This window comes from Silene latifolia, chromosome 1 (assembly GCF_048544455.1).
Source record: "Silene latifolia isolate original U9 population chromosome 1, ASM4854445v1, whole genome shotgun sequence".
Taxonomy (NCBI): Eukaryota; Viridiplantae; Streptophyta; class Magnoliopsida; order Caryophyllales; family Caryophyllaceae; genus Silene; species Silene latifolia.
This window is the reverse complement of record NC_133526.1, coordinates 1697777-1721403: the sequence shown is the minus strand read 5'-3', so window position 1 is coordinate 1721403 and position 23627 is coordinate 1697777. Positions and strand designations below refer to the sequence as shown.

The window sequence follows — 23627 nt, the reverse complement described above, 5'->3', positions numbered from 1 at the left end:
GCAAGCAGCTGAAAGGTGCACAAACCTCTTGCGTCTAAAGCGAACAGAGTTGCAGCGTCTACAAAAGGGCCTATCAAAAATACCCTTGGTAGAAGAATTTGAAATGCTGGAAATCAGTCACCTCCACTCTGTTTCTTTGGACTTCTTACAGACTTTAGAGGTGGTCGTCGCTGCGCTGCCCATTCAGTGTGGTGCTATTACAAGTGTAGAACACACACCATCAGCTTTCACGGCGTGGATGTCCATTCAACATCACAATAGTCTCCAAAGTCGTGCGTATATGGTTGGTGATATAGCTACAAACTGTAATGCGGCAAAGCAAAGCCTGGCTGAGAAGGTCATACAATATTTAATACCCATCTACAACATTGAAGTTATTGATGCAAACTATGACCCTAAGAATACCCAGTTAGATGCAATCTTGTGTGACTGCATTCAGAAAAAGTGCCTGAGCTTGGAACAAAACATGCAAGCTCAAGCCATACATTCTAACCGCGACTGAATTTAGATTAGCTCGGCCTACCTAATGTGTAATCCCTGCAACGGAATTTCGATTAGCTCGGGCTAGCTATTGTATAATCGCTGCTATCTTTTGAGTTAGAGTGCGCCCCTTACGTAAGTTGGAATTTCTGGAATTCACTCCGTTTAGAGTTTAAACCTCTGTACACTATGCTAATGACTATTGATGAATGTTGTTTTAGTTGTTTGTCCTTTCGTAACTTTTAACATTTTTTACACTGCTTGAGTTCGCAAACCATAAATAACCTAAACCGGTTACAATATCTTGGGGTATCGCGCGCACCGCGCGCGATGCAACAACTAGTATGCTCAAATATGAACAAGAGAGGGTTTGGCAAAAGTCCGATGAACTTAAAAGAAAGGAGCCGGATGCAACTTTAATGATCGGTCAATGTCGAGATACAAATAAACTTGTCATCAAGCCCATACCAACGGAGAAGGCTTAGCTATTTAGCAATTTGTTTGGACAATAGTTAAATCAAGCCCGTACCAACGGAGAATAGCTATTTAGCAATTTGTTTGTCGAGATACAAATAAACTTGTCATCAAGCACATACAAATAAACTTGTTTTGAGATTTGTTTTTCAAAATTTTTTATTTAAGATGAGTATATCCGCTTTAAGTTTAACACAAAAATAAATTAATTTATCATAAATGAGATCCTTCTAATAACTACCTTTGCCCCCGTTAAAAGAACAATTAGTCCACTTTAGACGATATATTCGTCTATAGTGTAGATATGTCAAATATGTCAACACTTTACATAATAAGACAAAGTGGTGATATCCCACTTGTTATTTGTCTTATTATAAAAGTGGTATTTAACGCGTCTACAACTTTAAACGAATAATGTCCATTTAAAGTGAGAGAATTTATGTTAAAAAGTCGTGTTTGGATAGATTTTACAATTATAGTATTAACTCTTACACAAAACAATCAATCAATCATAGGACATAAATTGTCCAATGGCCATAAAACACTAAATTATTCAATTTTCTTCTTCAAGATGGATTAAAAGATATTATTGGAAAAATGATGAGATAAATCGCTCATATTCTAGAGGATTAACCGAGCTTTCTTTTTTAAGAAAAAAAAACGACAGCGCAAAATGAATTGGCAAGAAAGTAGAGTAAGAAGGGAGTACATGACTTGTGAATTGTGACACTTCCCACTTTTTTTCTTACTATTTTTATTTTTATGTTTTTTCATTTTCTTTCAAAAATTCTACGAAGCCACCGACATAACGTTCCGACTGCCACTTCTGGTTACCGAAAAATCCTGCAGCCTCTTTAGCTCGGGTTTTGATTTTATGTGCTTCGTCTCCAAGCATGGCTCTTCTCAACGCATGAGCTATATCATTTCTAGTATAAAATCCATTTTCTCGTTTGCCTTCGATACCTAAACCTTTCTCAACCATGATCTTTGCATTTAAGCCTTGATCATGAATAAATGGCAACAATATAGGGGTATGCCCATGTTGCAGTGTCTCTATTATCGACCCCCATCCGGAATGAAACAACGAGCCACCAATGGACGGGTGAGCCAAAATTTCAAGCTGTGGTGCCCATCCAATACACACAATACCTTTATCGGATATCCTGTTTTTTAAATCGTCTATTGCCCAAGTGGGCTTCCTTAGAGCCCAAATGAAAGGTAATTGGGCCAATTCAAGCCCATACACTATCTCGTATACTTGATCTTTTGCGAGTTTGTGCTCACTGCCGAAGCTTACATAGATAACCGATCCCTGGCTTTGTTGATCAAGCCACTTGAAAACCTCGTCCCAGGGGCCGGGGTCATTTTCGTTTCCTTGTTTTACGACTTTTGCAGGCGGTAATACGCCCACTGGCACCACAAGCTTGTTATTTATCGACTGCAAGAGATCGATTTTATCATCTTCAAACTCTCGGCAACTGCGTATACCAATTGCTTGACATCCCCTTAGTATCCTTCCGAACCTTTCCATATCTGTTATAGCGTAATCTCCTGAAATCGACTCCGTTGGACTTAACAAACAAGTTGTGGCAGCTGTGAAAACGGAAAAATACATCAACTGAACTCGACATTCCTCTGCAATTTGCGGCATCCAGTAAGCAGCAAAATCAGAGATAATCCAAGTCGGTAAATTAGTAGAAATAAACGTCTTGACGGGTTCATAGAGAAGATCGTAAGCTCTTTTCAAGAAGGGAATCTCGTCGAATTCAACATGGTGTCATTAGGGAGCATTGGCATTGGAAGGGTTACATATTGTATAAGGGAGGATAAGTTGGGAGGGATTTTAGGTAGTCTCGAAATGTTACGTGGTGTCGATATGTATGAAACTCGAACACCATGGTTAGCCAAAGCTATGGCAAGCTCCAAGAAAGGGAGCATGTGACCAAAGGCCGACCATGGTAGCATCACTATATGAACGTCTTTTTTGTTTGTTGCCATTGAGTTTCGATCTCAGGTTGCGAAACTGGTTACGATTAATTTCTTTGGTTTAGTACTTTAGTGGAAGGGTGTACATATTTCTCAAAGATAATGACATCTATATATACTTATATATAGAGTATCATCCTAACTCTATGCCTACAAATTAGGGACATCTTAAAATAAATGTCGTTCTTATCAGTATGTGTGAGCAATTTTAGGTTTAGATTAGACCAGATTATTTGGTCTGGACCAAATCGGACCGAATTCTTTAGATCCGGTTATCGACCCACATTTTTTTTAGGTTTTGTTTCTTGGTTCGGTCCGGTCCAAGACTGGTTCATTTAGGACCAGATCGAATGAACCGAATTTTACACTTTTAAAGACTAATCATTAAAAGTTCACAAATAACATTATACCTCCAATGGTAGAATGAAAGATGATACGGTTACACTTGGTGTATGAATCTTCCATACACCACCAATAGAATTTGAACATGTGCCAGAATCTAATTATGTAAACATGAAGGTAATTATTTCAATGGGAGAAAAGTTTGGAAAGGATTTGGGGAATTTTTTTGGAAATTTATTTACTATAATTAACAGATATGGTAATATTTAATTACCATTAGAAAAAATAATGAAAAGTTGTTTGTTTTTTTACACGTGATTTTTTTTTTTCTTCATTCAATAATATTTTGCACCTTTTCTTCATGATAAATTTAATCCGCTTTCTATTTCAATTAATACTAAAATCAATTGAACTTCGATTAAAAATAAATTTTGTAATTGAAAAAAAAAATCAAAACTTCTAAATATTACACACTAATTACAGCAAAGTGAAATTTAAAAATTATGAGAGAGAGAGAGAAAAAACGTAATAAGCAATATATAAGAAAATTATTAGGAAATAATTTAATTAGTTCTAAATATATGATGATCATATTATCAAAATATAAAATAGCTGAAATGAAATTAATAAGGAGTAATATTATTTTGGGAAATAAACTAATAACGGTAAATATATAAATTTCAAATGTAGTCTAATACTTAAATATTAAAATGAGATTATTACATGGTCCACCGCTGCCACATGTCGCCAAATTACTCGTAGTGTATAAAAGATTCTATACACTGAGGGTAACTGTAGCCTTTTCGGTGGTGGAATAGCATCCTACAACCAAGTTATATCTTATCGAGCTTATGTGTAATTTTTTTGAGCATTCTAAAAGTTACTTTTTTTTATGTTTAAGTGAGTGAGTTCAGAAATTTTATAGTATAGCTCGACTTCTTTAAAACAAAACTCGAAAACTTTATTATATAACTCGGGTTCTAGAGCATACAACTGGATACAACTGGTTGTAGGATCTATTAACTGTTAAAAGTTATAGAAGGGATGATCATTTTATCTGTAAAAGACATTATAAATTAATATTAACATTTATTCTCATAAAAACAGTCGTCTAATTATTCAATGTAATTGACTTAACGTAATTTAAATGTATTTATCATATACGAATTAGTGAAAAAAAAAATAGTTTCAGGTCCATTTCCGTCTAAGACCCAACCGGACTGAATATTTCGGGTTCGATTCGGTCCAACACCGAAAGTTTTAGGTCGGATCTTCTGTCTAAAAAATTTTTATTTTCGATTATCGATCCGGTCTAGTTTACTCCGGTCCAAGACCGATGCTCATCCCGTGTGCTCTCCTGAAAATGTGGCCCTAGTGTTGTATACTCATGATTTGGATTGAATTCCATCACTAAACTTGGTAATTTTGATGACCAAAATCGAGGACCATATTCCCACGTTCATCGCTGAACATGACCTTAAACACCCCTTAGTGTCTTTTGTGTGACGATTGTTTGGAATATAAAAGAACTATCTCCATCAAAAGTTAATTGTGTGACGATTTGGTTGAATTTCTTTTGTCTTTTTTTTTTTTTTTTTTTTTTTTTTTTTTTTTTTTTTTACTATGTCTTCTTTTCTTTGGATTTTGAGTTTTTGTTTTTACTTTCATTTATATCTTATATATATTGTACAATTGTTTGGAATATGTTTTTTTATCAGCTAATGAACAATTTTTCGTTTCAAATTTGTCCAATTTTAGTTTATTTTTATTGTCGTAATTTTTAACATACATATAGAAAAACATAGGTAAGTTAATGATGCACATGGTGATAATAGACACAAAATTAAAACCGATACAGTCTGATTTTCTTCCAACGATACGGTCTGATTTTCTCTCAAAAATATAGATATTTTAATGTATGAATGCATATGTTACTATGAAGTACGAAGTATTCTTTTCGGTTGATTTCTAGTAAGATAGGCTATCTTTCAAGGATCAAATATTAAACCACTTGAATTTATGATGCAAAATATTTGCTAATTTCTAGATTTTTTTTTTATTTCATCTATCCTTTTTAATCCATTTAAAATTTAAAATGAATATATATATATATTAATTTTAAGCATGTGCGAGTATCTCAAATTAAAAGAATACGAGTATAATGGTAGCAATTGACTTTCAAAGTTCTATTGTCACAGTCGGCCTTGTCCTACGGATCGTATCTCAACAAATTTTTAAGTTTATCCCTACAGAATCCTCACCTAAAACACCCCCCTCTTCCAACACAAAAAAGTTTAAAACGTGCAACATTGAGGTTCATTATAATTGTTTTTTTATTTATCACTTTTAAAAATATACGGAGTAATGGTTAAAAACTTAAAATCATGACATTGTTTTGGACTGTACCTAAAAAATTTCAAAAGCCTAACTACGATGAGTCATAACGAAAGCATTGGATTCTTCGATTTTTAAATGTTATCATCTCTTAAATTGCTAAGATTTTGTGTACTACAAAGCGTCTTGCTTGTGACGGGCTAATTCCGTTATAAGCTTGTGACCCATCATAAAAAGGAAGATGGGACAATGTGGGGCACCTTCATGTGCTTTCCCACTCGCCTCTCATGGATATTTTATGAAAAGAAATACTATTTGTCACAAGCTTGTGACGGATATCGCCGTCTTCAATGAGATTTTATGTAATATAAAATCATGTCATTGTTTAATGAGAGTGTTAGTTGGCCAAAATTCATGTCATGAAGATTTTATAATTTCTATTAACTTAAGAGGGTTTTACTATTGGTTTGTTCCCTCAGTTAACTGGACAAGAACGAGAGAAGTTGGATCGTAATTATGTTGTAGCTGATATAACAATGTGCTCTGAATTAGATGTCTCCATTTAAAGCCCCAGGACCGGACGGCTTCCAAGCTTTATTCTGTCAAACACAATGGAAAACGGTCTCTCCAAGTTTATGCAAGATGATTTTCGAAGTCCTACATGACAATATTTTCCCTGAGGGGTTAGGAGATACTTTCATCTCACTAATTCCGAAAGTGGATCATCCCAATCAGGTTTCGCAGTTTCGACCCATTGGTTTGTGTAATGTGGTGTACAAAATTATCACAAAAATGATTGTGAATCGTTTAAAACCGGTTCTGCGCATCCTTATAAATCCGGTATAGAGCAGCTTTGTGCCTAAGCGCCAGATAAACCGATAATATTATTATCGTTCAGGAAGCTCTACATTCGATGCGAGGAAAGAAAGGAAAAACGGGTTTATGGCACTTAAACTCGATTTGGAAAAGGCCTATGACAAATTGGAATGGTCTTTCATCCATTTCAGTCTTAAAGATATGGGACTTCCGGATCGTATGGTGGGTACCATTATGCGGTGCATCAAAGCTGCTTGGTTGAATGTCTTGTAGAATGGTGAGAAAACAGAGCCGTTTGCACCCACTCGAGGGATTCGGCAAGGGCATCCGCTTTCACAATATATATTCACAAACTGCATGGAAAAACTAAGCCAATTGATTGAGGAGGCCAGACGGGTGAATCAGTGGAAGGGTTTCAATATCTGTAGTGGAGGCCCTACATTAACCCATCTTTTCTTCGCAGACGATATCATTCTTTTTGGTGAAGCGACTATGGATCAAGCCCGGGCCATTAATGCTTGTCTTGAGGCTTTTTGTAGTGCATCGGGGCAGAGGGTGAGCATGGGAATGTCTAAGGTGTTTTTCTTTCCAAATGTTGATGGTGATGACATGGTTAACATCTCGAATGAGCTGCAAATAGCCTGTACAGAAGACTTGGGTCTATATTTGGGCATGCCAACTTTAAATGGTCGAGTGACGAAGGATTATTTCGAGTTCATAACACAAAAGGTAGATAAGCGTTTAACTGGGTGGAAATCGAAAAACCTCTCGTTGGCAGGTCGAGCTATGTTGGTTCAATCTACCGTTTCATCTATCCCAGCTTATGCTATGCAGACGACTAAGCTGCCTAGATCGTTATGCGATGATCTTGATAAGAAGTCGAGAAGGTTTTTATGGGGAGGGAATGAGGAAAATAGAGCCCTTAGTCTTGTTGCCTGGGACACGGTCACAAAGGAAAAGGAAAGTGGTGGTCTTGGTTTACGGTCCATGAGGCAGGTGAATACCGCGTTTATGGCAAAATTAGGATGGCGCATTCTATCGGAACCAAATACTTTGTGGGCAAGGGTGCTTCGTCACAAGTACTTTAGAAGGAGGTGTGATGTTGATATGTTTAAAACCAAACCTTTGAGTTCTAATGTTTGGAGAGGAGTGGTGGATGGTTTTAATAGCCTAAAATCAGGTTTTAGTTCCTCGATAGGGAATGGGAGGAAAACTCTGTTCTGGAAGCATAATTGGGCTATGAATGCACCACTTGAGTCCTTGACACCTCTACCTATTCCACCTGAGTTGGAGAGGGCTATAGTTGGAGATATGTGGGATCCTCTGGTGGTTTGGCAATGGGAACTGTTTGCCGATTTTTTCTCCTCGGAAACCCTTCAGACAATTGCATCTTATGAAGTGTTCCCAGGGGAGGAAAACGAAGATAAGATATTCTGGGCAGCGTCATCTTCGGGGGCTTTCACAATACAATCGTCTATTAATGTGTTGCGAAATGAGTCGAGGGAGGAAGGGAGTGTTTTGAATTGGAAGTTGCCTTGGAAAACTTGGGCTCCACAAAGAATTCCGTTTTTCTTATGGCTGATTATGCACGATAGAATTATGTCAAATTCGAACCGGACTCGACGAGGTTTAACGGAGGATCCATGCTGTGGTATATGTAATGGAGTTGAAGAAACTTCATTACACATCTTGCGAGATTGTCCAAAGGCAAGACGAGTTTGGAGGCTTTTCTCAATCTCTAATTCTCAAGAGTTTTTTGCAACTACTGATATCCAAACCTGGGTGTCGGACAACTTGATGAAAGGCAAATTAGACGGTCTAGGTGGGTGGCCTACTACATTTTCCGTTATTATTTGGTGGCTGTGGAGGTGGCGAAATTGTAGGGTGTTCAGTAGGCCGGGAGATGTTGTTGGTAATGCTTATACCTTTTTGATGCAGCGGGTGTGGGAGGTGCGAAATGCTAAGGAGGTCACAGACATTGGTGTTACTGACCGAGTGCAGGGGAGACATGAAGTTTATGTGCGATGGGTTGCTCCGCCGGCAGGTTGGGTTGTACTCAATATCGATGGAGCTTCTAAGGGAAACCCGGGTTTATAAGGCGCGGGAGGGATTTTTAAAGACTCGGTAGGACATGTTTTGAGTGCTTTTGCGGAAAGAATTGGGTGTGCTACGGTTACTCGAGCGGAGATCATGGCTTTGCGGAGGGGTTTGATGATGGCCTTGGAACTCGGAATAACCCAACTTATCATTCAGACGGATTCAAAAGTGGTTAAAACTTTAATAGAGAAGGAATTTGCATTTACTACAGCTCATTCACATATGATACAAATATGCCAAGCCTTTATATGGGATAATCCATGGAGGGTGGAGATACATCACATTTATCGAGAAGCCAACGGTGTGCCGATTGGTTGGCGAATCAAGGAGTGGGACAAGGGCAACAGTTGGTGTCGTATGACTATAATACGATACCTGATCGTCTATTTGCTCTGATGGAGAATGATGTTGGACGGGTCTCGTGGCCTCGGGTGGTTCCGTTTTACTCGGCTTAGCTTTTTTGGTTTTTGTTCTAAAGTAGTTTCGTTCTTTGTTCTTTGTTTTGTTTTGCTCTTTGTTTTCTTCGTTTTTGTTTTCTCCGTTTCTTTGGCATGGCCAATTCTTTTTCACACCAAAAAAAAAAAAAACAATTTCTATACAAACATTTGACCTGAAATCTGTAGTTGGCCAAATTTAATTAAACCCAAAAATGGGTTAGAAGTTAGCAAATTCTAATGTATGACTGTATGTTCGACGGGAAATAGGGGTAAACTTTTGATAATAGTGATCATTTTTAGGTAAATAGTGACCTATATTTACCATTACTGCAAACGTGCTTTAAATTTAATATTTAGATTAACTTTGGTGTAGTGTTCGACATAATATACCATTTTAACCTTTGGAATTTTTCTTAATTTTTCTCCGTTTCTTTGGCATGCCTCATTAATTTTTTAGTCGATTATGTGCTCTTATTAACAGGCTTTTACTGTCTCCTTACATTTTCTTCTTAGATGACGCCTCCTCCCTGCAATAGTAGCACCTTGACTCTTGATTTAGTAAACTATGGCTTCCATTGATTGCTTGATGTGAACTCCCAAATGTTGGGGCCGTTTTCTTTTCAAACAGAAGTACTCCAACATTCCTAGTTTGTATGCTATGCCTTACCCGTCTATAAATACATTTTTGGATGTTCATTTTGTATTGTTGCATTTGGGTAAGTGATTGTGGTGTATTGGACCGTCTTTTGGAGGATTGGTCACGGCTGGTCTAACCGTGGGGGAGGGCTAATAGTGGTCGTGGGTTGGTGGGTTGGCCACGGCCTGGCTGTTTGTCGGGGGTGGACTCGGGTGGAATAGGGTAGTTACACCCTTGGCTTCCTTCTTTTTTGTTGTTGTTTTGATTGGGTTTTGTGAATTGGGCTTGGATACATATCCTATGTTATTGGGCTACACTTATTATGGGTACTTTTGGTGCCAAGTTCGGGTTATTTGAAACATTAAAATTCCGTCTCGTGTTTTATATAACGTAATTCGTTAAATATCGTTCATTTATATATTTTTCTCACATGATTTATGATTGTGGAATTCATTATTTAATTATGTCATTTATCTATGAAATGACATGTTTTCGTTATAATGTGAGTTCAGTTTATTTATTCATGCTTAGTAAGTAATAAATGATTTGTTTTGCATTTGGGTAATTGTAACATTTACTAAGATAAGAGAAGGTATGTTTTAAGCTTTCGTGTTGGGGCTCGTTCCTTTAGGTGTGACCGAAAGGGATCAGCTGAACACCGCCGTCTCACGACAGTAACGTCAAACCCTAGTTGGCCAACTGTTACCGATATACGTTGATCAGCTAACTAGTATTGCCAATGAATATCTCATGCATATTCCTTAATGAGATTTAATAATATTATCATGCACTATTGTGGAGGACAAAACAGTTAATACTAGGGCAAATATTATACAGTATCTAGTTTGTTGATTATATTCTTATAAAAATAACTATTCGACTCTTGCATAGTTGCAGTCTCATATAGTTTTTTTTTTTGAAAATTACACTCACGTAATCACATCTATAAAATATTATTAAAAGGTTAGCCTAAAAATGTCACGTAGACAATGCCACATGAGATGAAAAAAAGCCACGTATACAATAACAATTTGACTTGACAAACTAATATAACATGGATTACCAATTTATTATTATATTGCATTAATTTAATTCACTTATCTATAAAATATAATTAAAAGGCTACCCTAAAATGACTAATAAACGCCACGTAGACAAAGCCACGTAGGATAAAAAATGCCACGTAAAAGTGAGCATCAAAACTCATTACCACGTAATTGTCTTATTTTATAGATTTAATTCATTTTTCTATAAATTAATTTAATTTATGTAACTCTTACAAATTTACATCAAAATTTCATAATTTATAATCAATATTGACATTTTACATGAACTTTTGTGATAAAAACATGTTAATAAATGTCATAATTTATAATTAAAATTGACATTTTAATTGAAATTTTGGTAATAAAACATGTTAATAAATTAAAACTTTTCATATTACTTACATGCACCCACCATTTTTATTAACATTTTTTCCTATTTAATTCATTTTTTTAATTAAACCTTATAATAAATTAATTAAAACTCTTCATAATACTTAACATCCACCAAATTAATTAAATTTTCTTCCTATCTAATTAATTTTTGTAATATAATATGATAATAAATTGATTAGATTTCTTTATACTACTTAATACCCATAATTTTCATTAACATTTTTTCTTATTTAATTCACCTCCTTAGTTGCTCAGCAATCAATTATCTAATTTAATAATACCACAAAAAAAAAAAAATTAAAATATGGGAGTCTATGGTTATGTGATGGCTATAAAACCTATAATACCTATGATAGTTTTTATTCACAAGATTTATTTAAAATCTGTTGCTCATTTGCCCATGAGCTTCTAAGTTGTGGATTATATTTTATGGTTTAATTTATTTATTTGATTATAGAGAGTATATTGAGTATTATTATTGAGTATTGTTGTTGTTATGTCCAATAAAGTATATTTTAATTTGTTAGGTTATTGGTTTTATAAATCCTTTGATTTATATTTAAATTCATGTTTTCAATTTGGTTTAATTTCAATGAATTACATGTGACAATGTTGATTCGTTTGTGAAGTTTTTGCCATCTTGATGTTTTACCGTTTGGTCAATATATTTTTTATATGAATTTTAAAGCATCATGAAATGTATGTGAATGCAGATAAGACAAATCATCACGTGGGTAATCTGAAGAGAGAAGAAATGCAAAAAAACATTTAATTTTAATTCACAAGACATTTTTATAGAGGTTAATACTAATTCATCTATATTAATTACTTAATTATTTATTTTTATACAATATTATAAAAAGGCAAAACTATGTATTAAAAAGTTAATTATCTCTAAAATTGTCACATGCTTATAAGCACCAAAAAAATAAAAATAGTAGTTGCAATCACTAAAAAACTAATATAAACTCTTTATTTTCCTCTCATAAATTTGGTTATTAATCTACCTATTTATTTAACTTTAATTCCATAAGATAATTAAAAAGCAAGCGATACTATCTACCATTATTATTCTGCATGTCATATTTTAATTTCGGAAGATAATTTTTAAACCATTCTCATGCAAAATAGATTGTGAACAACAACAACAACAACAACAACAACAACAACAACAACAACAACAACAACAACAACAACAACAACAACAACAACAACAACAACAACAACAACAACAACAACAACAACAACAACAACAACAACAACAACAACAACAACAACAACAACAACAACAACAACAACAACAACAACAACAACAACAACAACAACAACAACAACAACAACAACAACAACAACAACAACAACAACAACAACAACAACAACAACAACAACAACAACAACAACAACAACAACAACAACAACAACAACAACAACAACAACAACAACAACAACAACAACAACAACAACAACAACAACAACAACAACAACAACAACAACAACAACAACAACAACAACAACAACAACAACAACAACAACAACAACAACAACAACAACAACAACAACAACAACAACAACAACAACAACAACAACAACAACAACAACAACAACAACAACAACAACAACAACAACAACAACAACAACAACAACAACAACAACAACAACAACAACAACAACAACAACAACAACAACAACAACAACAACAACAACAACAACAACAACGCAAAACTTTCACATTCCATTTCTCCTAACACCATATTTATGTCTATATTAGACTTCATAATACTGAGAAAAATCTATAACTCTATAATCTATAAAAAATCTATTATCTATAAATCTAATTAAAAGGCAAGCCAAACTATCTACCATAATCTATATGTCATATTTAATTACATACGATAATATCTTAAACCACTCTCGTATAAAGTAGATTTTGTAAAAAAAAAATTATAATTATTAGTAATCAAGCAAACTTTATACATTCCATTTCTCTTTACTCCTTATTTATGTTTATATTAAATTTCATAATAATGAAAAAAATGATGCTCAAAACTCAAAAGTCATGAACCTTGATTCATATTTATACTAATATTAAATTTGATAATAATGAAAAAATGATGCTCAAAAGTTATAAACGCATCCTCAATTGTTTATATATTTTTGTTGGAAGGCAAAATTTATAAACCAAAATTTTTCTCATCTCTATTGTTAGTAGAACTAACAATTAAGGTATTTTAGATCATTAACTAATTTATTTCTTTTTTAGTGCAAGTTCCATTGGTATGAAGTTTTGATCACATTTTTCAAATATTGTATAAAACAAATTCCACTGTTTTGTTCATTAATTTGCACTAATTACTGAGTTACTTTTTATAGGGACGGTTCATTGAAGAAAGAAGACTATATGGAGAAGTAAAATATTAGGATTGCTTAAAGAACTATATATAAAAACTAAGTGTAAGATTGACGACATCAACCTGAATGTGTACTAGTTTTTTAGTTTTTTTTTTCAACTGTATTTTTTATTTTGGTATTTGTTGATTTTTTTCATCATTTTACCTTTGAAAAAATAGCACTCTTTAGTTTATCGACTTTGATCTGTTAACATGTCAATGGCCGTATTTTTACTACACGATCTATCATGAATTATTCGTGAGGTAATCTTACTGTGTGATTTGATATTTTATAAAGTCTCAATTACTAGAAACACTAAAAACATCACACTAAAAACAAAATATCCCGTGAAATTCACGGGCCACGAAATTAGTTTCCTTTAAAAATCTATCCATATTTCATTAATTTTAAACTTAATTAACTAAAAAAACTACAATGAAAAATACGGATTAACTATAAGTTAATAATTTCAAGATATTTCATATGGAGTAGTATTATATGTATTCGAAATAAAAAAATTGAATACATAAGAAATTAAGAACGAAGAAGAATAAATGAAGTTAAAAATAAAAAATTGTATTGTCACTAATTCACTATTGTTGTTACTATAAAAAAAATATTATAACTTTGTTGTATATAGAAGATGTTTTAGAAAACTAATTAATCGACAAATAAGTATTAAAGATCATATAAAATATTTTCTTAGAAAATATAAAATATATGGAAAATAAAATATTTATTAATTTAAGTAATTTACAAACAAATTCTGTAAATAGTTAAATGAAATTAAACAATAATAATACAATTTTAAAAGGGTAGTAATATCATGTATTTAGTTCATGAAATTATTTCACGTAAAAGATAACGTTTTGTAAAAAAAATTGCATTGTTTAGCAATATATTTAGTAAGTAAAACTAAAATAATTATATTTATAATTTTGTGTTCTTGGTGAATTTAAATGAGCCTTCTCCATTCCACTTTAATTATTTAATTTATACAATATTATTAAAAGGCTACTTAAAGCCTTTAACTTATATTAATTACTTGATTATTTAACTAGAAATAATCTCTAAATATCATGTGTTACTTATAAATACAAACAAAATAAATAATATTAATTACAAACACAAAAAAACCAAATTAATACAAACTCTTTATTTTCCTCTCATAATTTTGTATCAATTGACCTATTCATTTAACTTTTATTTACTTTTATTTAATAGATTGTCTTTTTGTTTTTCCTCACAATTATTATACTTTGTATTTATTTTACCGTAATTTTTCCTATCTCCCCCTTAGTTCAAAAAAACATTCTTCTTCTCTCAAATAAATTCTTGAAGTTAATTTAAAAAATTTCCTTATATAAATATTACAACAATCCTATTTTTCATTTTTATCTAAAAAGTTGGTAAGTAAAGTATGCATATATATAACCAAATGAATTATTTAACTTTGGCATTAATTTATTATAATATGGCATAAATTTAATTCGTTTATCTATAAATTAATTTAACTCACTTATCTATAATATTAAAAGATATTATCGATATTCTTAAATGATTTTTGTATATTAAATATATTTTTTTCCAAAAATTTATGTAACCCTTAGAAATTTACATCAAAATTTCATAACTTATAATTAGTATTGACATTTTATTTGAAAATTTTCTGATAAAACATGTTAATAAAATTTATAATTTATAATTACATTTGAAATTTTAATTGAAATTTTTGTAATAAAACATACTAATAAATTAATTAAAACTTATTAATTAAAACTCTTCATATTACTTAACACTCACCATTTTTATTAACATTTTTCCTATTTAATTCATTTTTTTTAATTAAAATGGTAATAAATTGATTAAAAATCTTCATAATACTTAACACCCACCAAATTAATTAAAAGGTTTTCCTATTTAATTAATTTGTATACTATAATATGTTAATAAATTGATTAAAACTCTTTATATTACTTAACAGTTAACACCCATAATTTTCATTAACATTTTTTCCTATTTAATTCACCTCTTGAGTTTCTCGGCGATCAATTATCTAATTAAATAATACCACAAAATAAATTAAAATTAAAATTAAAATATTGGAATTTATGGTTGTATAATGGCTATAAAACCTATAATAATTTCTATCTATAAAATCTTATTAAAAGGCTAACCTAAAAAATGTGACATAACAAGTTTAATTGTGACGTGAAACTTTTAATGTGACATAGTAACAAAAAGTGATATGGATTACCAATTTAAGAAAATTAAAAAATATAAGGTAGACAAATTTAAAAAATATAAGGTATAAACACAAAAAAGAAAGAAAAAAAAATTGTAAACCATTGATCTCCTATCATAATTTTTGTTATTTATTTAACCATTATTTCCTTTATTTAATGAAATAACCTTTTAACTTTCCTTTCATCATTACTATAAATACTCCGTATTTATGTACCATATTTTTTTATTTTTCTTTCATTCATAAAATAGCATCTAAAGTATGCATAGAAAAGTAAACTAATTGTTTATTTTTTTATTTTTTTTATGTTTTGTATTAATTTGTTATTATTTTTTGTGTTTGTATTAATATTACAGGAGAATGAATTTTCATCTTTATTCAAAAAATTGGTAGGTAAGGTATAACTAAAGAACTAAATTAATTATTTTGCTTTTTATTTTTATTATGTTTTGAATTAATTGGAATCTTATTAGTTATTTTTTTGTGTTTATATTAATATTGCAGGAGAATGAATTTTCAACTTTATTCAAAAAATTGGTAGGTAAACTATAGATAGAGAACTAAATTAATTGTTTCACTTTTTATTTTTATATATTTTGAATTAATTAGAATTTTATTAGTTAGTTTTTTGTGTATGTTTGTATTAATATTATAAGAGGATGACATACTCACATATCAATAACAATGCACGAGGTTCGAAATAATGGCTATGGATCTTCTTTACAGATTTATTTTTTCTTGGTTTGGATGACTCTTTCATTTTTGTCGGTTTTTCTTTTTTCTACAATGGTGTATTTAATATATCGAATGGTAGCAAAAATCTTTAATAAGTTGTTGACATGTTGTTACATTATTGTCCTTCACTCTTTCCTACACTTTAGTCTCCTTTGTAACACTTATATTCTATTTTTATTTTGTCAAACAGGTTACAAATCAAATTGCTTAGCCAAATTATTTTAGTACGATGCACATATGTCAATTTGATCTTATCATAGTGTTATAATCTGCATAAATAGTAATTAGTTATAAACTGATTCTTATTCTCCAATTCATTGTTCCAATTCCAATGCTTTCAAGCCTTTAAATCATTTTTTTTGTTTTCTATCAAATATACTATTCTGTAAGTCACAATATTTTTTGGATGAATATTTTTTTTGAATGATTTGTTTTTATTTTATTTTCTCATGAATTAGGAAAAGCTAATATTTCGTATGGAGTATACTAGTATTGTTTTGATTATAATTTTTGATGAATGGTCGAATATGAAGAAGCTATGTTTAGAATCATATATGCATAAATCTCTATTTATTGCGTGATTCCGAGAAATGTGTAATTAGTTTTGCTCATCTTATACTACTAGTAATAATTATTAGAGTTCACCTATAAAGTTTTGATCCTTACTTTACAAATCTAATCTTATATGTACTACGGAGTATATTATTATAACACAAAATATGATATTTTAAATATATGTAACCTTTTCTTAGAATTATTCGGAATAGTTGTTAAAGTTGCTCACATAAAAGTTCACGGCCGTTTATTTGCAAGATAAACATAGGACCAAGTACTTTAAAATGCACCAAAACGACAATAAAAACAATATATCCATTCAAGCAATAAAGAGGCAAGTTGCAATAATGTTGTTGGTGAAGAAAACCATTCATATTCTATAATCTTTAAGCCGGTCAAAGCAATGGTCAAATAATAAAGAGACAATTGAAGAATCGCTAATTAAAGAGACAATTGAAGAACCATTAATTAAACAGGCAATTTTAGAATTATTAGCAACTCAAACGAGAAAATTGAGAGTCATTGATTTTCTTTCTATAAAATCTCATCAAAATACCAATTCATATTGTCTTATTTGATACCAGGTTGTCCAAACCAACATTACCCGTCCTTAAAAAAGTCAGTTTTTTTTGTTCACTCTATAATTTAGAGTATTTTAATGGAATTTTGTGTCTCCTTTTTCCTTTTCTTTTTGTTCTTGTATTTATATTTAATAGTCTTAATTGGAGGTGTCAATTCAATTAGTTAACTTGATAATTTAATTAATGATGTTATTGTAGGAGGTATGTATATGTTAATGTGATCCTGACATGGATATGCGTTGAACTTCGCGTAATTATTTTGCATACCCAATAAGAAATATTTTTACGAGACTAGCATAATTATCCATATTGTACGAGTTTTAGGATTTTGACAGGAGTATTTATTTAAATTCTATATTTATATGTGTACTTACTATAAGTGAAGTAATAATAAGGTTATATTTTTGTAGAGAAAGAAAGGATAATGAATGAAAAGTAATCACGCTATATATTTCGAAGTTAGGAGTTTTTAACTGCTTATGGAGTAGAAAATAAATTTCAATGCAATTTGTTCATATATGGAAGGGTGACTTCTTTTAATGTTTTGTTTTATTGGTAGCAACTTGTACTCATATTTTTAAATCCTTTGAAAACAGGGGACGACAATGGAGCACAAATACATGTTCCAATACTTCTAAGGCATCAAGATTGTCCATAAGACCAGAAGTACCCGAAAATTCAATTTGACGGATTGTGTCCTCGCTTCAAAACAACCAAGCTATTCACATTTTGGTTTGAGTATCATCCCGAATCAAAAATTTAGAGTGTATTAAACTTTTGTTTTAAAATACCGCTTCCTCGGTCGTGTTCATTTATTTACCTTTTTTTTAATTATTTATGAGTGTTTTTTTTAATTAAAATTAAACAAATGATTGAGAGAGGGGACTACTCCATATAAGTTATTCACAAATTGAACACTTAAACATTTTCAATTATTAACGATCCCGTGTTTTTCACGGGTTTCAAAACTAGTTTCATCTAAAATTGTAAGAATGAGGATTTCTGTTAACTTTATTTATAAAAGGTCGTTTCTATCACTATTCCAATTTCTAGGTGAGTTTTAAGTTTTTACTTTTAATAACGATACATGTATATTAGTTCATTTTTTTTATTCCTATTACGTCTCCCACTAATTTAGTGAAAGACGATCTCTCATAAGACCTACTGATTTTTTTTATGTCTATTAATTAATATGGAGATAACCTAAACAATCCCCTATTTACTAAATGAATAGGCGAAACTCACATTTTTCCCGCCTAAACCATATTTCCTAAAATAAAGCGCGGTATTTTTAGCATATATTGTAGGTATGGCAGGTGATAAATTATACAATCTTTTAATAAATTTAATATTTAAAACATTTATATTATTTCACAATCTACATAAAATTTATCTCCATTATTATATGATAAAAAAACTGTATATTTTTTTTCTTTTAAATAATTGTACGCTCAAAATTCATTGACTTTTTAATGATAAGAAATGATGAGAAATATAAAAAAGAGTGAATTGTCAATTTAAAATCCATAAATAATACGGAGTACACTAAAAAGTAAAATTTTATAAATACCGTACATATATTGCACGGGATCTAAACTAGTATATTGTCATGGAGATATCGTAAACAATATATTGTAAATTAAATTAAAAAGATTTTGTGTTTTTCATAAGACCTACTAATGTTTTTCCAATGTATGTACTCCACTACTCCATAGTTTATTTATATATGCATAATAATTCGGAAAATTTAACCAAAAAATCGAAAATCTCATCAATCACAAAAACTCCGGAAAGATGATCTCTCAATAACGTTATTAAGAGCCCTCTCATATGATGGGATAAGGGACTCACTCAATTTATTTATTTTCTATTATGTCTACCACTAAATTAGTGGAAGACGGTTTCTCATGAGATCTACTGCTCATCCATAAGGGGCGAGGATCCCTGCAAGTCCCATAGCTCTATCACTTGGTTTTCATGTAGCTTAATAAGGGTGTAATTTTTTTTTCCGATAGTAGTAGATGTTTGTTCATTTAAGATAGCTAGATTATCAATTTTGTGCAGTGAATTCTTCACTCTTAAAAGGTATGAAGTTGCCCAACTTTTGTTTATAAATAGTGTAATCCTTATGAATATCCTTACTAATAGTAACTTCCCTCAATCTCATCCATTTACTAAGGGATTGCCATCAATCTAGGCCACTCACTCATCCTCTCACATGTAAATTGTTTATAATCCTTGCCGACCAGGGCATTTCTTACCCTAATCTCTACCGTACACTTCCATCCTTCACTCTTCTCAATTGAGCAAGTCATTCATGACCCCAAATTCTTCCGATCCTTCACTCTAGATCCGTATAAAAACTTCACTCACCTTGGTAACCATTCTCGCAGTTTCCGGTTACTATTGTCTATGGGTTTTGCGCTTTTCAGTGATTATTTGGCTCCTAGATCTCTTAACAAGTGATTTGTGCAGTTTGTAAACCAGTGCCGTTAGCGGAGGTGTGCCTTTTAGCATTCGGAAAAAAAAATCAAGTACATAGTAATTTAATTTAGTCGATTTGCAATAGGAATCGGAGTTCCACGCGCACCTATATTTGAGAGCCATTAGGCTACAAAAATCTATACATCTGAGACAAACGATAACATAACCCAGTTGAACACCACGCCATCAACGAGTAATAAAAATTATACTATTGCGTTCATAGTACTGAAGATAAACGATAAAATAACGTAGTAAAATGCCGCGACCATTAGGCTGCGGACCACCAACTAATAAGGAGCAAACAAGTAAGAGGCATAGAATTGTGGTTTGCAATTGCTGTAATAACCTGCCTTTTAGCCTTCTTCAAGGTCTACATTTCGCCAAACAATAAAATGTCACGAAAAACTCGCTACCTCGAGGACCTTGGGGTATTCCCATTATAAGAGCATCCACAATGGTAAGCTAGTTGCTACTAGCTTACCTTTGCCACATCAACTTTTTAAGCCACAACAATTTCAAGCTACAATTTGCTCCAATGGTTAAGCTAATTTACTAGTAGCTTAATTGAACCCACTTAACACACCCTCTATTTTTCTATTGGTTAATTCTTCTTGTAGGACCATTTGAGCTACTAGCTCCATGGAGCTACTAGCTCAATTTAAGCTAGTTTATGTAGAGTGCTCCAATGGTTAAACAAGTAGCTTGAAATCTTTTTTATTTGCAAGCAAGTCCTTTTAGGTAACCATTGGAGATGCTCTAAGTAGCATCAAAATGGTTAAAAAAATTTAAAAATCTACAATGGAAGTTGAAGCATCCCTGCCTTAACACGTTAAGGTCTAAGTACGGTTCCATAATAACATTATCGCCTTATCGGCTACTTCTCGTCCTTTCATTTTCAAATCCACTCCTTTTATGGCCTATGAAGCCCTAATTTTGAAGGGTGTTACCTTTGCTAGCCGCCATGGTACGGAGAAAATCCGAACAAATATTCAACTCAATATATTAGTTCTACTAATTATGGGACACGTGGCGTCTTTTTCGTCGTAATATAATCTAATTTCAAATCTTGCCCATCCCTCTCATGCAAATTATTTCTGTCACGCTCGTAAACGGGCACTTAATCTTCTACTCAAGCGTCTTAAGCGTGACGTTATTAATTAATGTTCAATTAACCGAAGTTTTTCTGCGTCCGCTTTGTTGTGTTCATGTGTTTCGGGGACAAATTACTCGAATCGCAAGTTAAAGACATTAACATCATTCAACAAAAATTATTAACGTCCCTTGGTCGTTTCCAAATACTTAGTCTATACACTCAACCGACCAAGATTTTACTTAGAAGTTCCTGGAACGAATTAATTAGCTTAAAAAATAAACGTAAAGAAATCCTAATATGAACCGAAACTCAACTGACCTGTAATAGACCCGACTTGAAATAACACAAACCGATTAATGTTGCTAACCAAAATAAACCCAATCGAAATCGAGTTGAAATCGAAATTAATGTTAACCCAATTTAAATCAAACCGATTTAATCAGATTCAAGAAACTGAAACGAAAGACCCGTTTACAAAGTCTAACTAACAATAAGTGGCGCAGCTTGAATATTCCAGCTGGTATGTCAACAAAACAAAAGACAATGAAATTACTGTTGGATTTGATGCCTTGAGAAAAGGCAAATTCAACTTTTGCTTTGTTTTGTATCCCACATCGGTGGTGAACAACAAAGTTGTGGGATTTATATATCCCTTTGTCCTTTGTATGGATAAGAGAATGGACCTAGGTGGGTTTTGTGTGTGTTTGTTGGGCCAGTGGGTTTAGGTCCAACACACGCGCGTGCGCGCCGGCCCGGCCCGGCTCGGGCTCGGGCTCGGGTAGAGCCCCTGCGGGGCGGGCCAAAGGCCCGGTTTTACCTTTTTGGGCTTTTTTGCGCTTTGAGAGTTTTTGGGCCGAGTTTGTTTGTGTGTTTGAAAGAGTCAGTCAACACTGTTAGTGGGTGAGAAGTTTACTCCCCACTTTCAGTCATTGACTGCTGCGTTTTAGGGGACGGTTTTATGGCTCTCTTCTGCTATAAATACCGAGGTCTTCCTGTCAGTTTAACACACAACACATACTCTCTACTCTCTTCTCCTCTCAAACCTCTTCCTCTCTCTATAATTTCTGGGTTCAGCTTTAAGTCCGTTCCAGGTCTTACAAATTCGAGTGGGCGAGTTTGTGAGGCGCGAGAGTGTAATCCTTGGGGACTACAGGTCGTTCGATCGATCGCCACCACGGTCGCATAGGAGAAATAGTTTTTAAGGCGCGGTTAAAATGTACCGTGTCACTACCTTTCCTCTGTCGGTATTTCTGATCTTTAGCATTTATTTAGTTACTGCATCTTTATTCCTTTCGTAATTCTTTGCTGTTACAGAATTTACGAACAACAATTTAAAAACTATTTAATTAAGTGCAGTAGCCATGTCTGTCATTTCGAAAATTGTACCTGATATTTTGAAAATTGAGCAATTGGATGGTCGAATTATAAGCGTTGGTCCCTAAAGCGTTGATGTTTTTGAGCGGTTGGAAATAGATTATGTTTTATTTAATGACCCGCCAAAACCTGTTGTTCCGTCTCGATCTTTGAGACTACCCCTCCTGCTGCTAAGGCGATTAAGTCAAATGAAGATGATATTGCTAAATTTGTTAAGGACAACAAAAGCGCTAGGTGTCACATACTTAATAACATGGTTAACCCATTGTTCGATTTATTTCTTTGATAATAAATCGGCTAAAGTCATTGGGAGTCCTTCTTGAAAAAATATGGGGTGACGATGCGGGTAAGAAAAAATATGTTGTAGGTAAGTGGCTGCAATTTAAGATAGTGGATGGGAAGTCTATTATGGAATGGGTTCATGTCATGAAAACTTGTGTCTTGATATTGTTAGTGAGGGCATGAAATTAGACGACCTTTTTGTTGCTAATGTCTTTGTTGGAAAAATTCCCTCCCTCCTGGTGCGAGTATAGAAATCGGCTAAAACACAAAAAGAAAGACATGTCCCTTATGGAACTTATCAGTCATATGAGGACCGAAGAGGCAAATCGCCTCAAAGACAACCTATTTGTTTACCGATCGTGAATGCAATCATTCTTTTTGTCAAAGCTAATTTGGTTGAGTCGGTGGTCCGTCAAATCTGCCGACAAGTTCAAGGGTAAGGGTAAGGCCAAGGTTGGTCGGGGTAAGGGTAAAGGAAAGAAGGCTGATCCGGGGAAGTACACAAGCCGGTTGCAAAGATTGAAGCCTAAGGGTCCTTTGGTTTGCTACGTCGTGGGAAACCGGGTCACAAAGCCTACCGGTGCAATGATAAGAAGACTGCTGAAGCTGAAGCCAATCTTTGATTGATGATGTCATTCTTCTTTGTGGTTGTTGAAGCTAATCCGGTGGGTAATCTTCTTGAATGGGTCTTGAATCGGCGCTTCGGACACTCTGTCTTTGATAAGGGATTATTTCTTTGAGTTCGAGGAGATAGGCTGATGGGGAATGCGTCTACATGGGTAATTCTTCATTTGCAAAGATCACGAGGCAAAGGCAAGATCTTTCTCAAACTCACCTCGGGAAAACAC

The 23627-nt window shown here is 32.8% G+C and overlaps 1 pseudogene; it reads right to left on the bottom strand.

The window, feature by feature from the left end:
* Nucleotides 1-1714: 1714 nt before the first annotated feature.
* Nucleotides 1715-3006, bottom strand: LOC141613225 (UDP-glycosyltransferase 91A1-like; annotated as a pseudogene).
* Between the last annotated feature and the right edge of the window lie 20621 nt (nucleotides 3007-23627).